Source organism: Rhinolophus sinicus, linkage group LG06 (genome assembly GCF_036562045.2).
Source record: "Rhinolophus sinicus isolate RSC01 linkage group LG06, ASM3656204v1, whole genome shotgun sequence".
Lineage (NCBI taxonomy): Eukaryota > Metazoa > Chordata > Mammalia > Chiroptera > Rhinolophidae > Rhinolophus > Rhinolophus sinicus.
The window spans coordinates 62,250,572-62,273,632 of NC_133756.1; the positions used below are offsets into that span (position 1 = coordinate 62,250,572).

At 39.6% G+C, this 23,061-nt stretch overlaps 1 protein-coding gene across 1 annotated transcript in view; it reads right to left on the reverse strand.

Annotated features, from left to right (window-relative positions):
• Positions 1 to 15,352, reverse strand: part of CAP2 (cyclase associated actin cytoskeleton regulatory protein 2) — a 142,421-nt gene extending 127,069 nt beyond the window's left edge. Inside the window, exon 1 of the mRNA XM_019743010.2 lies at positions 15,020 to 15,352. The gene's annotated coding sequence lies outside the window, so the exon portion shown is untranslated. The remainder of the gene's footprint in view (positions 1 to 15,019) is intronic.
• Between the last annotated feature and the right edge of the window lie 7,709 nt (positions 15,353 to 23,061).

Consider the following 23,061-nt stretch of genomic DNA (forward strand, 5'->3'; position numbering starts at 1 on the left):
CTTTTAAACTGCAATTACTTTTGCACCAACCTAATAAGTCCAGTTCCTCTTTATAAAGGTGTAGTTGAAAACCTATTAAATCTGAGTAATTTGCTGCTGTCATCTCCCAGCAAAGTCATAGGTGGAGATTACACTTAGCCAGAAACTGTTCTGAATGGCGACACCCCTCACTCCTGTAACTACTGTAGGTCCCAAGATATGGGGACAGAACGGAGCAGTGGTTCTCACTGTTCCTCTCCCTCTTGTGTGTCAGAATCACTGGGGAGGAAAGGGGACTCCTAAATGCAGATTCCTGGGCCACAGTCTCAACAATACTAATTCAGTGGTTCTGGATTTTGTCAGGAATCAGCATTTTTAAGAAACACATGTCAGAGTACAAGGGCCTATCATTCGAAAAATCCTATTATAGAAAAGTACACAGGAATGCTATCGGGGTATGTGAGAATGGCAGGGCCAAGAAGCTGGGTACTCACCTGAGGCCCGGGAAGTAGGGAAGCTACTAAAGTATAGTTGGAAACTAGACTAAATCTCAAAGGATGAGTAGGTGTTATTCAGAGGAAAGGTAAGAAAATGCATTCCTGAGCCTATTGCCAAACCATGTGCGAAGACCTGGAAGCATTACAGCCAGAGAATATTTATGGAGCACTCACTAGTGCCAGGAGTAACGGGATTGGTGAGTAGTTAGAAAAAGTGGCTGATAAAGCTGGGAGGGGACCTGGGAATTCACCCTGTATGAAGATGACCTTGGATTGAAGATTTGAGAGATGTATAGAATAGGTAAAATCTGAGAAAGGATTAAATGGATTAAATGGCGCTGGGAAGGAAAGAGAGAAGGTAGGATGTCTTAGATGTCTTGCCCTGGGGTAGGGTGGTGCCAATAAAAACAGAGCTAGAGAATGGAGGTGGCTAAGGAAGAGGCGCTCAGTTTGAGACCCCTTAGTTTGAGGTGCCTACAGTGATACTGAGATGACAGCTGGCAGCTGCAAGTAGGAACCCAAAGTTCAGGGGACTTCTGGAATGGAATTAAATGATAAGTGTTACCTACTTATTATTAAATAATAACTGCTTCAGGATTCTTGGGAAGATTAAAGGAGACGATGAGGTGAACTTCGTACACTATAAAATGATGCCTAGTGTCATATTGTAATTTATCTCTGACTTCTCCATAGCACATTCATCACTGTGATCTGTACCCAGCGAGTGCTCAATCTGTGAATTATTATCACAAGAGTTACCACCTCTCTTGCCCCCCAAACACAATGACCACACCATCTCACACACCACACTTCTATGACCATGCCACAGAACAAATAAACTGCAGAAACGCTACTGACTGAAAGTGTAAAAGGGGATACCATTTCATAAGTCAGCTATTTTTTGCAACATGACTAGAAATAGTTTCCTTTATTAAACTTTGTCATCTCAGTGTTAAGAATGCCATGTCACTAGAATAATGAAGGTAGTAAGGTTTGCTGAAAGTCTTCCCAATCTCAGCATTCTGGCATTTATTGTAGGATTTACATACAAGTGAATAACAGATTCAGCAAATCCTTTAAAAGAAAAACCCTAAGGGTCAGTTCTTAAGTACTGGGCCAGTTTTATGTGTGGACATTTTCAACAAGAGTGACTGTGGATCATTTGATCTAAAATAGCCAGGTGATCGATCTGGCCCAAGAGCTCTCTTCTAACCCCTTTTTGCTTCTTCATGTATCTCCAAACTCTGGGTCTACTTTCATACTTGACTTTGATTTATTACTATAACAAAATCAGAGTTTTCGAATAGAGCTGTGGGCCACCAAAAGACTGTAGGTTCTTCTTGTTTGCACTTTAGAGCTGAGAGCCCAAAGGAAAGGGGAAACAGAGAAAAATGGCAAAACAGGAAGAAAAAAATGGTGAGGTGTGGGGGAATCGAAGGGGAGAAGGGTACAAGGGAAGGCATGGAAAGAAGGAAGGGGGTTAGCAGTGCCGGCCACCAAGGGATAAGCCCACTGCAGCCTATCTCCAAACTTTGTTCAAAACACAAAAAGCAACTCCCTGACTCTGAAAACTAAACAGCAGCAGGTGAATTGAGGAGGGAACCAAAACCTGAAAAAAGGACCCATTTGGGAGTACATTTCTGTGTTTCTTTTTTTCGTTTCTTTCCAGAGTTGAGCCGAGCTCAGAACAGCACAGAGGGTGTAAACAAGAAAACGTCGAGAGAACCCTCCTCCTCCTTTCCAGAAGACCTGGAAAGGAGGCCCTGCAAATGGAAGAATGTGAGGGAAAGTCCAGACTTTTTTTAAATTCCATTTTTCTCTCCCATGAGTGGCCGCAGTCACAGAACTTTGTGGCAGAACAGCAAGCAACAGCAGAGGCAGCTAAAAGTTTCTCCAAAACCCAGAGGAGCAGGGAAAAGAGGCCCTGTGGTCCAAAGAGTGTGGGAGAATTTTTGTTATTTTTTTCCTCTCACGGCTTTGCCTTGAGGGTGGCCCCAGTCTATACTGCAGCTGTGTGAGCAACTAACACTTCGCGAGAAATCCAATATTTCTGTCCAGAAGGCCAGGGAAAAAAGGCTCTGAAGGGAGAGGAGAGTGTGGGAGGAATCCCAGAGGGGAAAGACTGAAGAAGGGGATCCCCCGATCCTGTGCATGAACCAGCACAAACCCCAGTTCTTCCGCTGGGCCATGTATATGTAGGATAGGTCCAAAGGCTTGAGAACTGAGCTATGACATAAGCCACTGTCTGACTAACCCCTAAATTCTCCTTCTACAGGATCCAAAACAGCACAGCATGGGCTTTGAAAAACGAACTGATGTTAGATGTGCCTGACGTTGGATGTTCCATTGCCCACAGACTGCAAGACAGAACTGGGTTGACTGCCTGATAAAACGAAAAATGGAACATTTCATAGGACCCAGAGTCTCACAACTTAATACTCAAAATGCCAAGAATTCAATCCCAAAACGTTTGACATGACAGGGACTGGGGATAGAAGTTCTTGGCACAGACCCAGAACTTATAAAGTGAGACAAGTGAAAATTTTAGAACTGAAAAATACAATAATGATAAAAAACATGCACTGATAGGCTCAATAGCAAAATGAAGATGACAAAGGGAAGTGTCAGTGAACTTGATGATATAGATATTATCCAATCTAAAGAACAGAGAGGAGAAAAGTTTGAACAAAGCCTAAAAGGCTGATGTTAGTGTCACTGGAATCCCAGGAGAGGACAAAGAGATTGAGGTAAAAATGTGCTTGAAGAAATAATGGCCCAAAACTCCCCAATCTTGGTGAAGGCTATACATTTACAGATCCAAACAGAGCTATCAACTGATTATTGTACACATACATGCACACACACATAATACCTTATAGTAAGTGCCTCCAAAGGGGAAAAAAAGAAAGATGAGTGAAGTCAAGATGTAACTGCCTGATAAATAAAATGTGATAGGCTATCATCCCATTTTGAGAGGTGTCCCAAGTACCAAGGCCTTTCGTTCTTAAATGTCTGCCTTAAATCTAACAGAAAAAGAAGTCACGTGAACTGTCAGTCAATAAATTGGTTCATTTACCAACGCTAAACTTGCAGAAAGTGTTTGTCACATTATATATTATTGATTTTGGTCAGAAAACAGAGGGAGGATGAGTTACAAAGAGATTTTCAAGCTCTTATTTGTAGATAACTTAAAGGAGTTTTGTAAAACTCTCTCACACATTTTTAGATAGACATGTAAAAACTTTCACAAAAATGTGAATAATTGTGAAGAATGTCACTTTTAGCACTCTGTAAACATTGATATGTAAAAGTTAAACTACTTTATCACTCACTGAAATATGTCTATTGGAATTCATCATCATTCATTTTAAAAGAATAGTTGAACAGGCTGCCCTTTAACAGTCACAAATTTTGCTAATTATATTTCCACTCTTCTTGCCCTATACAAGTTTATCCTAGTTTTATGCATTTTATGCTTTAACATATTTGATTCATTACCCTATCATACTTTTTTCTGCATCAAAAATATGTATATACACTTAAATTTAAATTCAATGCCAAAAAAAGTTACTATTATTAGAATACAACTTATCAAAACAACACAAATATTGCAAATGTTGACAAATAATTGTTTAACGTAAATAAAAAGTAATTTTATTGGAAACACCCCTTTTGAGCACTTTTATTTTTAATTATTTCCTGCATATGTGGATGAGTATACTTATTGTGAATGAGTCAAGATGGAACATCAATTTCATTCTCAATTTTTATTTTTATCAATATAAATGTTGGAAAACTATGTTCACATAAACGAGGAGATGGGAATAGATGAAGAAAAATATCAATTTCAATTTTTTAATGTCTTCTGAATTATATACTAAATATCACATGGTAATGAAATATCAAAATTTATTTTAATCATCAGTGTAAAGAAAAATTGGATTGGGAAAGACTGAAATTTAGTGAGTACCTTAGCTACTCATCCATCTGGGTTATTTCAGCATTCATTGTCTTTGACTAGGTTATTTCACCACTCAGCAGACATACAAGTTAACTTATGGAAAATTTATAGTAAAGTAAGTAATTGGTGTCTATGGGAATGCAAATAAATTTTATCCTGTGGAAGTTCAACTGACTTCCCTCTCAAACTGAAAAAGCCAGAGTTACATCTATTAAGCAATTTCATTTCGACATTCCTATCAATGATCCCCTTTGAACAGATTGCAGACCGTTCTGGGTCTTTCATTTTTTAATGTTTAAAAATATTCACTTTTTTCATTTGTATGCTAGTCATAATTTCAACCTCTCTTAAATTTTCGCTTTCACATCAGTTTACAATTTGACTAGACGGAACTTCAGTTTTTTGTTTTTCTAAATATTTATTTTTTCAATTACAATTGACACACAATATTATATTAGCTTCAAGTGTACAACATAGTGATTAGACATTTAAATAATATACAAAGTGATCACCCTGATAAATCTAGTATCCATCTGACACCATACATAATTATTACAACATTATTGATTATATTCCTTATGCTATACATTACATCCCATAACTATTTTGTAACTTCCAGTTTTTACTTCTTCATCCCTTCCCTTTTTTCACTCATCGCTTCAAAACCCCTCCCATCAGGCAACCATCAAAATGTTCTCTGTATCTGTGAGTTTGTTTCTGTTGCTTGTTCATTTTGTTCTTTAGATTTCACATGTAAGTAAAATCATATGGCACTTGTCTTTCCCTATCTGACTTACTCCACTTAGCACAATACCCTCTAGGTTCATCTATGTTATCACAGATGGGAAGATTTCATTCTTTTTTATGGCTGAGTAATATTCCATTGTATATATGTACCACCTCTTCTTTATCCACTCATCCATTGATGGACACCCAGGTTGCCTCCATATTTTGGCTATTGTAAATAATGCTGCAATGAACATACAGATGAACATGTCCTTTCAAAGCAGCGTTTTGGGTTTCTTGGGATAAATACAAACAGTGGGATTACTGGGTCCTTCTTTGTCTCTTGTTATAGCCTTTGTTTTAAAGTCTATTTTGTCTTGTCTAAGTATTGTTACCCCAATTTTTTTATTTGTTTCCATTTTCATGAAATATCTTTTTCCATCCCTTTACTTTCAGTCTGTGTGTGACTTTCAAACTGAAGTGAAGCCCTTGTAGGCAGCATATGTAAGAGTTTTGTTTTCTTATCCATTCAGATACCATATGTCTTTCGATTGAAACATTTGATCCACTTACATTTAAAGTAATTGTTTATAGATATGTAGCTATTGCCATTTTATTATTCATCTTTTGCTCTGTTTTTTTCTTCTTGTTAAGGAAGTCCCTTTAACATTTCTTGTCATATTTGTTAGCTTTTTCTTGTCTGGGAAGCTCTTTTTCTCTCCTTTGATTCTAAATGATAGCTTTGCTGGGTAGAGTAATCTTGGTTGTAGGTCCTTACTTTTCATCACTTTGAATATTTCGTGCCAATCCCTTCTGGCCTGCGAAGTTTCTGTTGGGAAACCAGCAGACAGTCTTATGGTAGCTCCCTTGTAGGTAACTAACTGCTTTTCTCTTGCTGCTTTTAAGATTCTCTCTTTGTCTTTAACCTTTAGCATTTTAATTACATGTCCAGGTGTAAGCCTGTTTGAATTCATCTTCTTTAGAATTCTCTGTGCTTTCTGAGCTTGTATGTCTATTTCCTTTGCCAGGTTAGGGAAGTTTTCCATCATTATTTCTTCAAATAGATTTTCAATTCCTTGCTCTGTCTCTTTTCTCCTTCTGATACCCCTGTGATGCAAATGTTGTTATGCTTGATGTTGTCCCAGCGGTCCCTTAAACTATCACCATTTTTTTTTATTCCATTTTCTTTTTGCTATTCTGATTGGGTTTTTTCTGCTACTGTCTCTTCCAAGCTTATTTGATCCTTTGCTTCATTTAATCTACTGTTGAGTCCCTCTAGTATATTCTTAATTTCAGTTACTGTAGTCTTCATTTCTGACTGGTTCTTTATGTTTTCTATCTCCATGTTTATGCTTCCTATGTCTTTGATAAAGTTCTCATTGAGATCATCGAGCATCCTTATAATTAGTGTTTTGAAACTGCAACCAGTAGATGACTTGTCTCCATTTTGTTTTGTGCCTTTTTTGGAGCTTTGTTCTCTTCTTTCATTTGGGACATGTTTGTCTCCCTGTTTTGGCTGCCTCCCTGTCTTTGTTTCTATGTATTGGGTAGAGATGCTATGTCTCCCAATCTTAGTAGCGTGACCTTTGGTAATAGGAGTCCTGAGGGGCTCAGTGGTGCGGTGTCCCTTGTCACCCGAGCCAGGTGCTCCAGGTGTGTCCCTTATTTGGGCTGTGGGTACTCTCCTGTTATAGTTGAGTTTTGATTACTGTTGGCACCTCAATGAGAGGGATTGACCCTCAGGCTGATTGATAGTGAGGACTGGTTGTGACTACAGTGAAAGAGCAATTGTGCAGGGACTAACCCTACAAAGCAGGATTTGCTTTATCAGGGCTGTGTTGCCTGCCCAGTCTTCCCTTTGGGTGTCATTTGTGGGGGTGATTGGGTTGTACTCTGGTGTGGTCTGAAGCTGGCCTCTGAGTGTGTTGGTTCTGAGGCCTCTTGGGAGGGGCTATGTTGCAGGTCAAGTTCAGCAACTGCCTGTGCCATGCCTGGGGCCACTTGGTATGAGCTACTAAGTGATCTTTAGATGGTTGCTGTTTGTGCAGGGCTTGGAGGTATCTGGGAGAGACTGAGCTGGGAACCAAGGCTGGATGCTGCTAGTGCCAGGCTTGGGACTGCTTAGCAAGAGGTATGGGGCATGGCAAAGTCAGATACTGCTTGTTTAGGGTTTGTGAACCTTTGAAAGGTTTTAGGAAAGTCCTTAGCATGAGCCAAGACAGGACATTTGTATGGAAAAGCCACTAGAAGCTGCTTGGGTGGGCCCACAAGTTGGGTGGGGTGGAGTTTCAGGGAATCACCAAGGTAGGGCAAACAGGGTTAACCACGTTGATGGAGACTCAGATATGGTGTCGGCCTTCATCTGTACACTGGGTCAAGGGAGTGCTCAACAAAGGAACAATGGCTTCTGCCAGAACCTCTGTCTGGGAAGAAGCTGCTCCTCCAGCCCTTGTGCTGGAGCCAGACAATTCAGTTCCTCCCCATATGTCCCTGGTGCCTTTTGAGCTACTGCCCCAGTGCTGGAGCTAAGAGCCAGTGAGTTCATCAGTGAGTAAGACCATGCACAGGCCCTTTAAAGGGAATGCCTGGGATTCCAGCAGCCACAATCTCCACTGGTTCTCACACCCAGCCAGAAGTTGTGAAGACTTCTCTTCCCAGCACTGGAACCCTGAGCTGCAGAGCCTGTTGTGGGGCTGGGATCCCTTGCTCCTCATGGGGTTCCTCCATAGCTGAGCTATCCCTCCCAATTTTAAAATGCCATATGTGGGTATGAGACCAGCTTGTTCCTCATCTCCACCCCTCCTATAAGTCTCAACATAGTTTCTTCTTTATATCCTTAGTTATAGGCATTTGGTTCAGTTAGAGTTTAGAAGATTCTCAATAATGGTTGTTCTGCAGTTTAGTTGTAATTTTGATGTGGTCATGAGAGAAGGCTAGTATAGCATTTATCTACTCTGCCACCTTGACCAAAACTTTGTTGTTTTGTTTATTTTTGTTTTTAAACAAAGACTTAGAAAACACAGATTTGCAATGCCCAAGAATTACAATTATTGACTTTCTCACCCCTAAAACTGATATTCTGAAATGTTCCCCTTTTTTGCCCTCCCTATTCCCTAGATTTTTACATCTTTGGATAACACAATTTAATAAAATGGGTGAGAGATAGGCCCTTTAGTAAAATGGATTAATAACATAGGTTAGATATAGGCCTTTCTTATGTAAAGTGAGATAAATATGTTTATGGAAAAGAAGGTGGGAAAGAGAACCTGCAAGAAGACCACTTTTAGGAAAAAAGAATATAGTAAGATGAGGATTTGGAAATTTATTTTCTCAAAGTTCCTATGTGCATGTACCTGTGGAAATTTTTGTATATACTTAATGTACACAGTTGTAAGATTGCTAGCCTAAAATAAGAAGCACAAAAAAAGCATCCCACCCCTCATTCTATACTACCTAGACTCATCTGCATTACCAAATTTATTTTTTAAAATTTTCAATTGCAGAAGAACTTAAATTAGATAATTGTCCACCTTTCATTCAGAAGAGACACTGAGGGAAGAGGAGTCCTAATGAAGGGAGAGGCCATTAGGAAGTAGGAAAGGGGGGTGGAGGTTTGTCCACAGTGGAAACTCTGAACAGATAGAAGGTACCATGAGAATACTAAGAAATGAAGAAAAAATGGCTATGGAAGAAAAATGAAAATTCAAACTTTAAAAATTTTGTTCAAATACTTGTGAACCTGCATTATACCCCTTAAAATCTCTAGCCACAGTTTCTAGTATGCTACATGATACCAGGAAAAAGACTGTCTGTGTTTAGCTTAATGCCAAGCAACTAATTAGATGGACTTTTCCATCAACCTTCTAACTAGGCCAAATATCTGAGTTTCCTGCCACTGGAGAGAGGTGGGCAGAAGTACGAAATAGTATTCATCTGATGGAAAGACCACCTCTATATCACACTAGTCCCATACCTACACACTTTGGGCAATACGGAGGCTTAAAAACTCAAGAGTCCGTAAAATGGACACCTCAACTACATATCAGACTATAATCACACTGAAATAAAATTTGCCACTCAAAACCTATTTTACCTAGTTCTGGAAAATCTCAGTGACCAGTTTTCTTAGTGTGGTCCTATTTGACTGATTCTTGTTGCCTTCGAGTAAAATAACCAACTTATAAGAATCCAGTGATTCTTCTCTGAATAAAACTAAGTAGGAACAAGGTCACTATGGTCACCTTTGAAGTACTCCTCTTGGGAAGCTATGCACCGATGCCAGCGCCTAGTCCACCCTGCAAAGCAATTTTGGAACTCTTCTTCTGGAATGGCCACCAGAGCTGTCGCCATGTTACCCTTGATGTCCTGAATGTCATAAAACTGTCTTTCTTTCAATATTTCTTTTATTTTTGGGTAAAGAAAGAACTAATTGGGGGCCAGATCAGGTGAATAGGCAGGGTGTTCCAATACAGTTATTTGTTTACTAGCTAAAAACTGTCTCACAGACAGTGCCATGTGAGCTGGTGCATTGTCGTGATGCAAGAGCCATGAATTGTTGGAGAAAAGTTCAGGTCATCTAACTTTTTCATGCAGCCTTTTCAGCACTTCCAAATAGTAAACTTGGTTAACTGTTTGTCCAGTTGGTACAAATTCATAATGAATAATCCCTCTGATAGCAAGAAATGTTAGCAACATCATTGCAACAAGTTTCCAAACTTAATTGTCAGACCTCGTATTATAGTTATTCAGCATGAGGAAATGAATAACCAAAGGATTCCAGAGTTTCTGTGAATTTCCACAGGGACTGCTGCAAAGTAATGAAGGTTATTTTCTCATGAAACTGAGTACAAGTATTGACACAAGACAATAAATGTTGTCTATGTACTATAAGGTCTCTCCCTGGTGTCTCCAGAATCTAGCTTCTCCAGTGACCATCCTCCTCTTCAATACTGCCATTTAGCCCTCCTCATTTCTACTTTAGTCTCCCAAAACCCTCCTGATCTTTAAAACCCCTTTCTATCAAAACAAGAATGGTTGTAGGTCAAACTTTTCTATTGTAGAATGGCCTTAAAGTTCTGAGAATCTGGGGGCTAGCAGGAACATCAAAGGTTACCTAATTCACCCATTCATCAGACAGGTATGAAACTTATAAGAATTAAGGACTAACTGTACCTTCTCCACTTGACTAAGTGGTTAATGAGAAAACAGGATTATTAAATGCCTAATCAACTAAACAGTGCAGATAAAGACCCCATCCATAAATGTTCTTCTGGTTTTAGACAACTTCCTATGTCTGTCCCTTTCTAAGGGCTGTACATTGAAAAGCAAACAATCATATTGCATATTTTTTAGGTGAAAGAAGCCATGTTTTCCTTTAGTGAAAAAAGGGTCTAGTGAACAGAAAAACAAAACAAGATGGAATTCCTCTGCATATAAAAGATCACGTAACAAAAGGACAAATAATTCTATGATTCTACTTATATGAAATACCTAGAATAGGCAAGTTCATAGAGACAGAAAGTAGAATAGTAGTTACTATGGGGGGGCTGGGTTATTGTTTAATGGGTACAGAGTTTCAGTTTGGGATGATGTAAAAGTGCTGGAGATGGATGGTGTTGACTATTGTATGATTTTGTCAACGTACTTAATGCCATTGAATTGTATGATTTCAAATGGTTAAAACGGTAAATTTTGTTATGTATATTTTACCACAGAAGGAAAAAAACTTTAAAAAATCCCTTATAATGGCCTCTTCTGGCCTTAGGGTGCTCCCCCCACTTCCTGAATAAAGTGGAAATATCCTGAATGAACTGAAAAAGTTCACAGCCTGTATCAGGGCAGACCTAGAAAGTACCCAAAGTTAAAATACCAGATTTCCAACTGGCTTGCTACCAGAATAACCAAATTAATCATGTTAGAAATATCAGACTACCCAGCAAGATACCAGACAAGGAAAATGTTAGTGAAGTTTAGTAACCACTTACGTACCTTGATTAAAGTAATATCCCTTTGATTTAATAGTTAAAGTTGTGCTCTGTCCCATCCCAAACCCAGGTGATATAAGGAGGTGAAAATGTTCATAAGTGATTGGGTTAAGTGGGCCTGCTGTAAAATTCAGTTTTAGATTAGTGTTTTTCCACACTTCTTAGGACATGAGCAAATAAATATTACAATTAGAATTTAAATAGGATGAGAAGTCATGTTCTCAGCTCTAGTCATTTTATCTTGGTTTGGGGGAACAAATAAACTGGGTATATACCATTAATGTAAAAGTCAGAAAAAGATTCAATTTTGGGGGGTCATTAAGATACATGGTACATTTACATTCACATGGAAGCACTCTTGCACATGTGTGCCAAGATAAGTGTAAAAGGTTTCCAAATAAGCACTCTTTGTAATAGCAAAACATGGGAACCAATTCAAATGCCCATCAGCAAGAAACAAGATAAATTGTGAAATATTTGCCAAGAAATACTATAGTTACATGCAGCAATATGGGTAATTCTCAAAAAATTAATGTTGAGTTTTTTGAAAGTGAGAATATTATATATACCCTTTTAATAAATCAAAAATAAGCCAACCTACCAGCATACTATTTTGAACTACATATGTATTTCATAAAACTGTTTTACAATAAAACCAGAGAATGATTAACAGAAAATTCAGGGTTGGGAGGGACACGGAGAATGGCATAAGAGAAGGGCACAAAGCAGGATGCAACGGTATAGGTAACAACCTAGTTCTTTTTTTGTAGCTTTCTGTTTATTTTCTTTAATAGCTTAACTGAGATATAACTCACATATGATACAATTCACCCATTTGAAGTGTTTAATTCAATGATATATGCAACCATCACCACAGTCAAATTTAGAACATTTTCGTCAGCTCAAAATAAAACCTTGTATCCTTCCTTTATCACCCCAACCCTCCCCACCCCCCGCCCTGCTTCCCTAACCCCCAGCCCTAAGCAACCACTAATTGACTTTCTGCCTCTATGGATTTCCCTGTCCTGGACATTTTCATATGAACAGAATCATATGATATGTTTTTTTCTCTGTGTGTGTGACTAGCTTTTTTCACTTCCAATAATGTTTTCAAGATCCATACACATCGTAACATGTATCAGTACTCATTCCTTTTTATGGCTAGATAATATTTTATTGTGTGGATATACCACATTTTGTTTATCCATTCATCAGTTGATAAACATTTGGTTGTTTCCCCTTTTGGCTATTATGAATGGTGTTGGTATAAATATTTGTATATAGGTTTCTGTGTGGATATATGCTTTTATTTCTCTTGGATACATATACTTCAAGTGAAATTGCTTTATTATATGGCAACTCTATTTTTAACTTTTGAAAAAGTTTCCCAAACCGTTACATCATTTGATATTCCCACTAGCAGTGTATAAGGATTCCAATTCCTCCACTTCTTCGCCAACACTTATCTGATGATGTTTTGAACCTAGCCATCCTAGTGGATGTAAAGTGGTATCTCATTGTGGTTTTGATTTGCATTTCTCTGATGAATAATGATGTTGAGCATCTTTTCATGCGCTTAGTGGCCATTGCTTTGGAGAAATATCCATTCAGATCCTTTGACCATTTTTATATTGTGTTATTTATCTTTTATAAATTGAGTTGTAAGAGCTCTTTATATGCATTAGATACAAGTCCCTTATCACATATACGCTTTTAAAATATTTTCTCCCATTTTGTGGGTTATCTTTTCACAATTATCTAGTTCTTAAGCCCTAGTTTTTAAAGCTATGTGATGGTGTCACAGTGGGTCATTTGAATATAATGTTTATAGCTTACATAAACTTAGAATATTATTGATATATATAAAATATTACATAATTAAATAACTTAAAAAAATCCTCATTCATAAAGACATCTGTTAGGTGAATTCAAGGCCAAACAAAACACTATAATGCCCTAAATAAGCTAATACTACTTTTGAAGGCATTTAACTACAACTCCCAGGTATGACTTAAGCACTAGGAGAATCTGGCCCACTAATCCTTTCGAAACGTTCATCTTCAAACTCTGTCACATGTAGGGGGGATTAGCAACCTACTACCAACAGGATAAACCTCCCCCCCACCTTCCTGTTTTTCTGTCTCCTGTCTTCTCTCAACCTAAGAATGATTATTACATTTTTTAATGCTTGGGGGAAAAAAAGAAAAAGATGTTCCTACTGGTTAAAGTTACATGAGCTTCAAATTTCAGCATCTACAAATAAAGTGAAATGCAACCACACCATGCTTGTACGTATTGCCTATGGCTGCTTTAAGCCACAATGGTGCGGTTGAGTAGTTACTAAACAGACCACACGGCCAGCACGGCCTACATATTTACCAACTAGCCCTTTACACAAAAAGTTTGCCAAACCTTTCACTATATCAACAAATTTGACTTCTCACATCAACAGTGAGCAGCAGAAATCTATTTCCTACCAGCTAAGACCAACTTGATGGTCACCTTCATGATTTCTCATAGTTAATTTCTTTTTCTCTTTAGCTTTAATATTTATATGACACCTTGATTCTAACTTTATTAAGGATTTTTAGATTTGTGGATTTGTGGAATTTCCTTGCAAAATATGCAATTTCAAGAAGTCATGATCCAGCCACACTCAAACTATTGAGTTAGTTTAATAAACTTTTATCGTCTCCTCATTACATGCTGTGACTCAAATACTGTTTCGTGCTCTAAGAACTACCAAAACCCCAACCATGTCCTCAAGAGGTTTACAGTATAGCCTATAAGAACCATTTCCCCAAACATCACTCCACTGTTGTAATCTTACATTAAATGAGCTTAGATATTTTATCCCAGAATTCTAAGGCATTCTTTAAATTAAAAAATATATATATATATTCACAATTGAGAAACAGTGCTGTGTAAACAGTTCTGGTAAACTAAGGTGCGCAAGTCGCATAGGCTTCTGCTTTCCCAAGACTATATAATCAAAGGTTCTTGATCTTTTTTGCTAACTATTCATCTCCTCTTGGCCATTTGGACCTAATCCTAGTTCAGTCTCCTAAATGCAGTCACCCATATTTACTCGTTGTAAAGAATGCATCCATTAAAGTACCGCTAAAACTTGCAGGCTATTTGTGATGCCGGACACCACTCTGATGAGAGTAAAGGAAACACCACCCGCACATGTGATTATTAACCCTAAAAATGATAATAACGCCGATACTGCCAGGAACAACTCCCTTTACCCAAAGCAGCAGTGGTGAGGTGACCTTTTCCAAGCTGTCCCTCAGTGCCTCAGTTGCCTTTGCATTTTTTTTTTACAATGACACACTGACTCAAGTCAGGTCCTGCAGAGAAGCCAGGGCTGTTTTTTTCCAGCCCTGATGGAGGTGGCTGTGATCAGATCCAGTCTAATGACAGCCCCTATCCCCGCACACACGCTTCCCTGTGAGGCTCAGAGCCCAGCGGACGAGCATCGCAAAGTTAGCGAAGCCTGGAGCGCGAGGCCGCCGCCGCCAGTCCAGCCGCAAACCCCCTCCGAGCGGCGGGAGGCACCTTGAACCGGGGTCGGTCGCGGGGGCAGGGCGCGCCGCTGCGCTGACCCAGATGAGGAGGCCGCCCCCGCCTGCGCCCCTGCGCCCCAGGCATCCGGCCCCGGCCCCCGCTAGGGTCCTCGCGCCAGGTCCCGGGTGTCCAGTCCCCACAGACATCCGCACAGCCTTTCTTCCTCGCGCGCCGCCGCCGCGTCCCGGCCCCTCTGCACCCCACCCATTCCTCGCAACTTCGGAGCGCCGGCCACGGGCGCCCCCCGCACCTGCCTCGCCGGCCTTCTCCTCCCTCGCCCTGCCCAGCAGCTCCAGGATTACCTGCTTGGATGTCTTGGGGTTTTGTTCTCGACGATGCAAATCCGTGTTCGGTCACTCGCACCCTCCTCCCGCCTACCCTCCTCCCCTCCTCCTCCCCCCTGAAAGTCGGTGTCAGTCACGCTGCTCCAGGGGAGAGTCGCCGGCGGCTTCCGGAAGCTCCAAATACAGAGAAGCCGTGGGGGAGAGTGAGAGCAAAGCTGCGCGGGTGGGGAGTAGAAATAAAGGGCAGCAGAGAGGAAAGGGGGATCGAGAAAAGGAGGGGCAGATGGGCCTTGGGAGAAAAGCAAGGGAGATAGGGAAGGAGAGGAGGGCAGAGAGAGCCTGCCAAGCGCCAGGCTATGAAAGAAATGAAACTGCATCAGACAACATTGCAACGATCCAGGAAGCTCCTGGCAGAAGGAGCCACGGATAGATTAGACTTCCAAGACTTGTGCAGAGAAATGAGGGGTTCTTGGGAAGCAAGAGTCAGGCCTGTGTGTCCCCCAACCCCGGTACATGGAAAGAGGCCCTGGCAGGAAAAGGAGTGGACATCTAATCCTTTAGCATCAAGTTCAGGTGAACTCATATCTTGAAACAACATTTTAAAAATGTATTTACATACAGCATCTTGAAAAGGAAAAAAAAAAGCTTGATTATTTAAAAACAAACGTACCCCAAACCAATCTACTTTTTAAGCGTGTAAGTTTGTGACCATTTCCCCATTATATATTAATTATAATTACAAAATTGGAGGCATTTTACTTTTTTGCTCAAACTATTAGAAGGAAAACATTGATTTTCAATTTTCATCAGTTTATTTCAATGTTCAAAAGTGGAGTTGAAGCTCTTCATTGAATGAACATCAGGAAAATAAATCAGAGGAGAGAAAATGGGGAGGGTGTAACTGATACTTTTTAAAGCAAAATTTCTAAGTAAACACAAGGATGAATGTCTAAAAAGCCAATATTTTGTGTTGATGTTAAAATTGCAGCTAATTCAGTTCAGCATTACAAGGCTTATTCTGACCCCATAGGTCATGACTTAAATGAAAGTCATTCTTATAACACATTGCTCTTGGTTAACAGTGGTGATGGAGTGCCTCTTTGCTCCCTTTTGTCTGGAAAGAAAGGAAACAAAATGACAAATGAGAAATGAATGCATATATTGCATACGAGTATATCCAGAACCAGTGCCATCTCTTTCATGCACATGCCTTGCATTTGGTAGGTATTCAATACATTTATACTGAAGAATGAATGAATGAAGTATATATGTATTTAGAACATTTTATTCTAGGAATGCAAAAAATAATATATCCATAACAACTAATTTGTACAGGTTCACAGGAAACTTCCAAGCATCTAATATGACTTTATTTTTCCTAGCATTGACTTCAACAAATATTAATAGAGCATTTCCTCTAGCTAAGTGTATTTTGCATTGGGGTATCAAGTATTATGGAGTATAAAGGTGAATAAGGCACAAATCCTGTCCTTAGATTTATAATATAGTAAGCAGATGAAGAGAGTATAAAAATAACCGCAGTGTAAGGAAGACTGCAAAAAATATCCTAAGAGAAGCATGAACAAAGTTCTGTGCACGTGCAGAAAAGAGGCAGGTTGTTTCTAGTACTGGGGTAAGAGAATGCATCCTGGTGGAGAGTCGAGCCTTCAAGGAGAAATTAAATAGTAAGTAAGAGTGGACTGTGCGGGAAGGACACTCAAGATGAAAGGTGAGCAGGGACGAAAGTGGAGAGATGATAAAGGATGGGAAATGTATGAAGGACAGTCAGTGAGTTTAGCTAGAATGGAGAGTTGTGGGAACCAAATCTGGGAAGGAAGGGTAGGTTCCAGCTGGTGGAATCCTCCAATTTTAGCCTAGGATGTTTGAACCCTAAGAGGCAGGAACTGGGGGACTATACACAGTTTTGCAGCAGAATCAGGGTAACAGTGGTTAATTTGGTGACGCTGCCTAGGGTTGGAAAGATAAAAGAGGCAAGGAAATCCTCAAGATCTTTCAGTTCTCCTTAAAATTCCAACCCAAACCTGCCTTTCTCCTTAGTAGATGATCTCATTATCTGCTGCAAAGGAGATCTGCTGATACCGTGTTAACTTCTACACCTTCAACTTTTCTCCCCACTATTTCATAATTTCTCCTCTCTTCCCTGCTCCTTAGATTTCATTTGAATTGATATCCCCTTCCTTGCCAAAGCGAATAATATTCTTGTCTTATGCCACTTGGGGCTCCTACTCTTACCTCTGAATCTCCTCCTCTCCATTGATTATTGTCCCCTTGGATTACACTACAATTGCCACCAGGCAGGGCTGCAACAAGAGCTGATAATATGGTAGACAGGTGGGGAAGAAGGGCTCATCATTGGAATGTCTCTACTGTTCTTCTGCCTTTCTTTATGTTAACACAACACTTAAGCTAACTATTGTACATGAAGAGGATTTGCTAGAACCTTGACAGAGAGTAGGTGACTCAGACCTCAAAATTCATAGTCTATAAAGCTTATACAAGTATCAGATGGAATCCAGGCTTCCACGATGTCTTCCCAGGCTCTGCTCCTGGGGTGCAAATGCACCTGTGTATGAGTCTGACATGCAGGAGGCTAACCGTCTCTGTGCTGCTTGGTGAAAAGTTCTCCTCACAAGGGGTGTACTGGATGGAAACCAATACACCCCTAAGCTATGTTCTTGCTGGTGCACAGAGAGAGAATGAGTCTCGGGACTCCAAGTTGTGCCCTCAATGTATGCTGGGCCCCAGGTCTCTGTGAAGCTTGCGCTACCCACATGACTGCTGACACAACTGAGATCAGATTATTGCCACTGTGCTATCTTACCTTAGCCTATTGGACCCTACCGCTATGGTCTCTTAAGGGCAAATGGAAAACTCCCAGTGAATACAATGTTCTTTTCTGGAGATTTTCCCTGGCACATGAGGAGGAAAGGATAATGGTGTGCCTCCACCAATACACCTTCTCTAGAGTCAGAAGTTCTGAAGAACATGTTCCCCATATGCCATGGGAGTTTGTATTTCATTTTAATGACTTCCAAGTGGAAGGTTATCAATGGCAATTTTACCAGTGGTTGATTCACACATTGTGGGTGCTGAAAACGCGGCACTCTCAGCAAACAGACTAATAACTATAGCTAAGATTTAATGAGCACTTACCATATGCCAAGTTCTATTCTAAGCATGTTATACGTATGTGTTAAATCGCCAGTCTTATGAGGAGGGTTCTGTTCTTACCTGCACTTTATAAATGAAGAAATGGGCATAGAGAGGTTTAGCCCTTTGCCTACGTAGCAAAGCAACATTAGTGTGTGGGATTTGGGATCCAGCAGTCTGGCTGGACTTTGTGCACTTAATCCCTACACTTTGTAGGAACAAATAGGAACGAATAGAAAACTACTACTGAATATCACAAAAACTTACTATGAGACCTGATACCTGAAGAGTCGTGATGGGATTGCTGTCTATGCATCACTAACAACACTTAGAAATAAAACTGATCCTGCTTCCATTGAGCTGATGTAACAGGAATGAATAAACCCGACTAAAGAAAATGGTAGAACTTTATAGTACCTCAGGGTGAGTTGTGCAGAGAAAGGGGAAGGGGAGTAATACTCTCTTGAATTTATGAGATAGAGACAAGAGTAAATTACATAGACAAAATTAAGTTAAGAGTGCCCCCTTCTCAGCAATACAAACTCCCTTGGCAGGGGTAGCAGGGAGTCCCTGATTACTTTGGGTGGAAGAATTCTTTACATTCTTTGTTCTCAAACAGGGAACCAGGGTAGCTCAGCGCATGCATCCTGACCCTCTTCCTCTGCACTGCCGCATTGGAACCTTGTGCCTGAGAAGTCAAAGACCCTGAAAACAAGTTTAAAATATTCCAGACTTTTGCCATGTGAAGGCCATAGTAAGGATTTCTATCTTCTTTATTTCCGTATGTCCTGACCCAGACACAGAACTCTGTGATGGCTATGCCCTGTGGTCTGATTTTCCCTGATACGTTAAACTGAGCTTCCACTTGACAGTAACAAGTATGGCAGAGCGGTCCACATCACATGGTCTGTACAACACCACCTCCATCACCCACCTTTCTCTCCACCACTCCCCACTCCCTAGCTTCCTTTGGCTACCCCTTGCTCTTCGTTACATAGTTTTAGAACATGGAAACAAGTTGGAGGTAGAAGCACATAGCCTTCCTTTTTCCTGTGTGAAAATCCTTAGTCATTATTTCAACGGCTCTGTCCACCTACAAATGGTGTAGGGGAGAGAAAGGGAGGGGCATGGAAGTTGAGTGGATGAACTATAAATAGAAGAAAGGGAAGGTGGACAGCACCAGTTTCCCCAGCACCACAGACACTAAAAATGACCCTTTGTTCAGTGATCTCTAGGATCTCCAAACAGGCTTCAGGAATCTATGAGCTCCATGAATTAATTATATGTAATGTTTTAGGTTTTGTACATTTTTCTGATAACATAATCCACACTTTTATCATTTTTTTGAGTCATCTATGTCTAAAAACTGATGGAGCTATCAATGATTTACAGAAGTACAAAACAAAGAAAAGTACCTTTTTCTGCCTTTTCTTTCCAAGTCCCTCAGCAAAGCCTCAGGTGAATATACACTCTGGTTCTCCAGAGCAGAGGTGAGAACAGGCTCATTCAGCAGAATCATCCAAGCAGATCATGTTTGGGATGTTTAACCTTTTGGGACCGTCTTCTTTTTTTAAAGGGCATCTTGTGATGGCCATACCTTAGCTCACAGAGATAACACTAATCTCAGGCAATGAGGTGGATGTGAGTGAGGTTCAGAGGCATTTGAGAAGATGAAGGGAGCTGGTGGACGCCACTCAAACCACAGGGTATGTCTCTAATAACCCACTTTATGGATAAGATTGTCCCTGAATGAAAATTTTATGTAACTAAAAATAGATAAGACCACTGGTCTTAAACCTAAAGATTCTTTTTATATTCCACTGACTCATTGGAGCTATACCTAAATACTCCAGTCCTCTTTTCCTTCATCGAATACTTTCGAAATTTACAGTTTCATTAAATTGCAAATAAATTACTGTCTCAATTTTTTTCCCCTTTGTTTTCAGTTTTCCATCTCCCCTATCTATATTTAAGTTCCTAAAAGCAGGAATATACCTATCTCAAATTTATTTTATATCATTATGCAATGCTAAGGAAAGGGCTACCCAGAATCTTTTTCTTGGCACATGTTGACCAGTTGCCTCTTTTCACCCATTAGCCAGGTACATGTGGACAACTGAACCCAGTGGCCCTAATCAAAGACAGTGCATGACATACAATCGGTGGTCGGTAAACAGTTTTGTTGATTTGTTGAAACAAATCCAGATTTAAACTCAGAGCTCAGAGAAATAGACAAGTTTGTTAAAAATAGTACAGAAAATATAACTATAAACAAAAGTGTTTTATACTTTTCTTAATGCCAATTATTGGGAGGAAATAAGATAATGGCTTTAAAAACAGCCAGTAAGAGAATTATTATTTTCTAATTAAAAAAAAAAAAAAAAGCCAGATTCAAAAGTTTAGAGGTAGCCTAAGGGAGAGAGATTATCCAAGAGAATTTAAGAAACTTGAAAGCCAATTTGAATCCAGAGTGAGTACAGAAAAAGGTGCCAATATTGAATTCAACTCTTTTATTCTGAGTTTAAAGAAGGCTTAAGAAGGTGAAATTGCCTGAGGCCAATGGTTGATGAAGTTTATTAGTAAGAAGGCACACTTTGCATATTTTTCATTTTAATGTAGTATTGAAAAATAATGAAAATATAGAACAGATAAGAATAATCATATCATCCGAATAGAACATGTTAGCATTTGTATATTCTTTCATTTCTTTCCATATCTTCTACGTGGTATATTTTGTAGTTGTAAGTTAAAGATGAAGTCATAATATATAGCTAAAATAGAGAATTACATTTCAGTTTTTAAAATAAAATTATGTTTATTGAGTGGATTACTCTTTCTAATTTAATCATGGCGGAAGTAAGAGCTTATACTATTGCTATAAGATGGTCAGTTAATGATGATGAAGAAAGAAAAACTGAGGGATGTGGAGAAGTCTACCTAGAACTTAGCCAAAATTAACAACTCCCTTTTAAGTGACAGCAATGTTAAAATATCCATCCACCTCTCACATAGAAGGTGCTCAACAGATATTTGTTGAACTGAACATTGTCATACATAACACTCAGGGAACAATCTAGAAAATATGCATTGTCTTGAAGAAACTTTCATTGTTCAAAATAATATTAAACAATAAATATAATGATCAGTGGTCTATTATGAGTTTAATATTGTATATATAATTGTATATTGCTAATATTGTATAATATATATACAACATTAGCATGCTAATATTGTATAAATACAGAGTATGCTTAATACATATAAAATAAAGAGTGATTGAACTACAATTTTATGGAATCGTGATGACAAGTGGAAAATTCCAAAACAATAACTTCCTCCAATGAGATACATTCCCAGTCAGGGCACCTGAAAACTTTTTACAGTGAACAACTCTAGATATCCAACTTTATTCATATTTTAGCTAGACAGTCATCAACAAAACAGAGAGGATTAACTTTAAATAATTTTCCTAGTCAGATCTCCTACTTGGGAAATAGTATTCTATTGAGTTTTATGGATTCCTTAGTTTTGGGGGGAAACAATGCAATCCAGATTATGTATTTTGTAATGATCCTTAAAACAAAACAAAACAAAAAGACTTTTTAAAATTTGATCCTTCATTTTGACAGCTCAGGAGCTTAGCTGATATGATCCGGTTGTTTCTCATCAAATGGAAGGGAGAGAATCATGAGTCATTTAGGTGTCTGATCTTCGTGAAGGGATGATCTAAGAGCCATGTTACCCTATTCTGGTTGGAGCAGAGAGCATCCGTCTCCTCCTTCTCTCCCCCACACTTCCATCCTAGATTATCTCCATCATCTTGTGACTAAAGGAGAAAATAGCTCCGCAGCTGTCAGTGGCTTTCTCAGCTGCCTACTCAAGAAAGTGATCACACAGAAGGAAATTCCTGAATTCAAGAAAAGGAGTCAACATGCAAACATTTGGTTACCCCCGCAGGCTTCTTCTGGCAGTAGTAGGGGCGGGGTACCTCTGTCTGCACCCACCGGAAGAGCTCTCTGGAGGATATGTGAAACTACCGTAAAGTCTTGGCTTTTTTGGTTATTCTTTTAGCTTCTGCATTACTGTTCTTTTGAATGAGATTTCATGTGGAACTAGACTGTTAGCAGCTGGGTTTCATCTGATACAGAGAGAGCATCCTTGTTCACTTTATGCCATTTCAGAAATTCTCTGGGTCCTGTCAAATTTGTTAAGAGTGCAAGTCTATTATCAGGAGGAAGGGAGCAGCTCTGACTGAGGAGCTGGGTCGGGCTCAGCATTGGCTCTTTTCCCAAGCCTCTGCTTTTGAGGGATCAATAAGGGCAGGAGCCTGGCAAAATTGGAGGCACAGTGACTGAGAGGAGAAAGGCAAGGATATCCATGGATCCATCTGGCGGTGCATCCCTAAAGAAGGCAGCAGGAAAGGTTTGTGGTCCTGTGCAGGGCAGAGAGGATAGACAGAGCCAGAGCCATGAAAGCCTGCGGTGCCAGGGTTGGTGAGACACGTGGCTGGCTGGGGTGGATGCCCTAGGGGCGGGGCGGTGTGAGGGAGTCTGGGACCATGGTGTGGCTGGAATAAAAACTTTCAAGTCCACCGTCCATGACCATGTGACACGTTTCACTGAAAGTAGTCCTGAATCTAAAATGGAAGAACCTAGAGAGGCTACATTTTTTATTTCATGTTTTAAGAATAAAAACATTAATGGGTGAAATTCTGCATTTTTGAAACTTTAATAAGTACCCATGTATACTGTTGTGGATTTCCCTAGTTGTGATGAAATAAAAGTGAATGAAATAAAATCAAGGGAACTTCTTCAAATGCCTGTGGGGAGAGGGCTGTCAACAGGAATGGGGAGAATTCTATAGCACAGAATGGAGTACAGTTTATATTT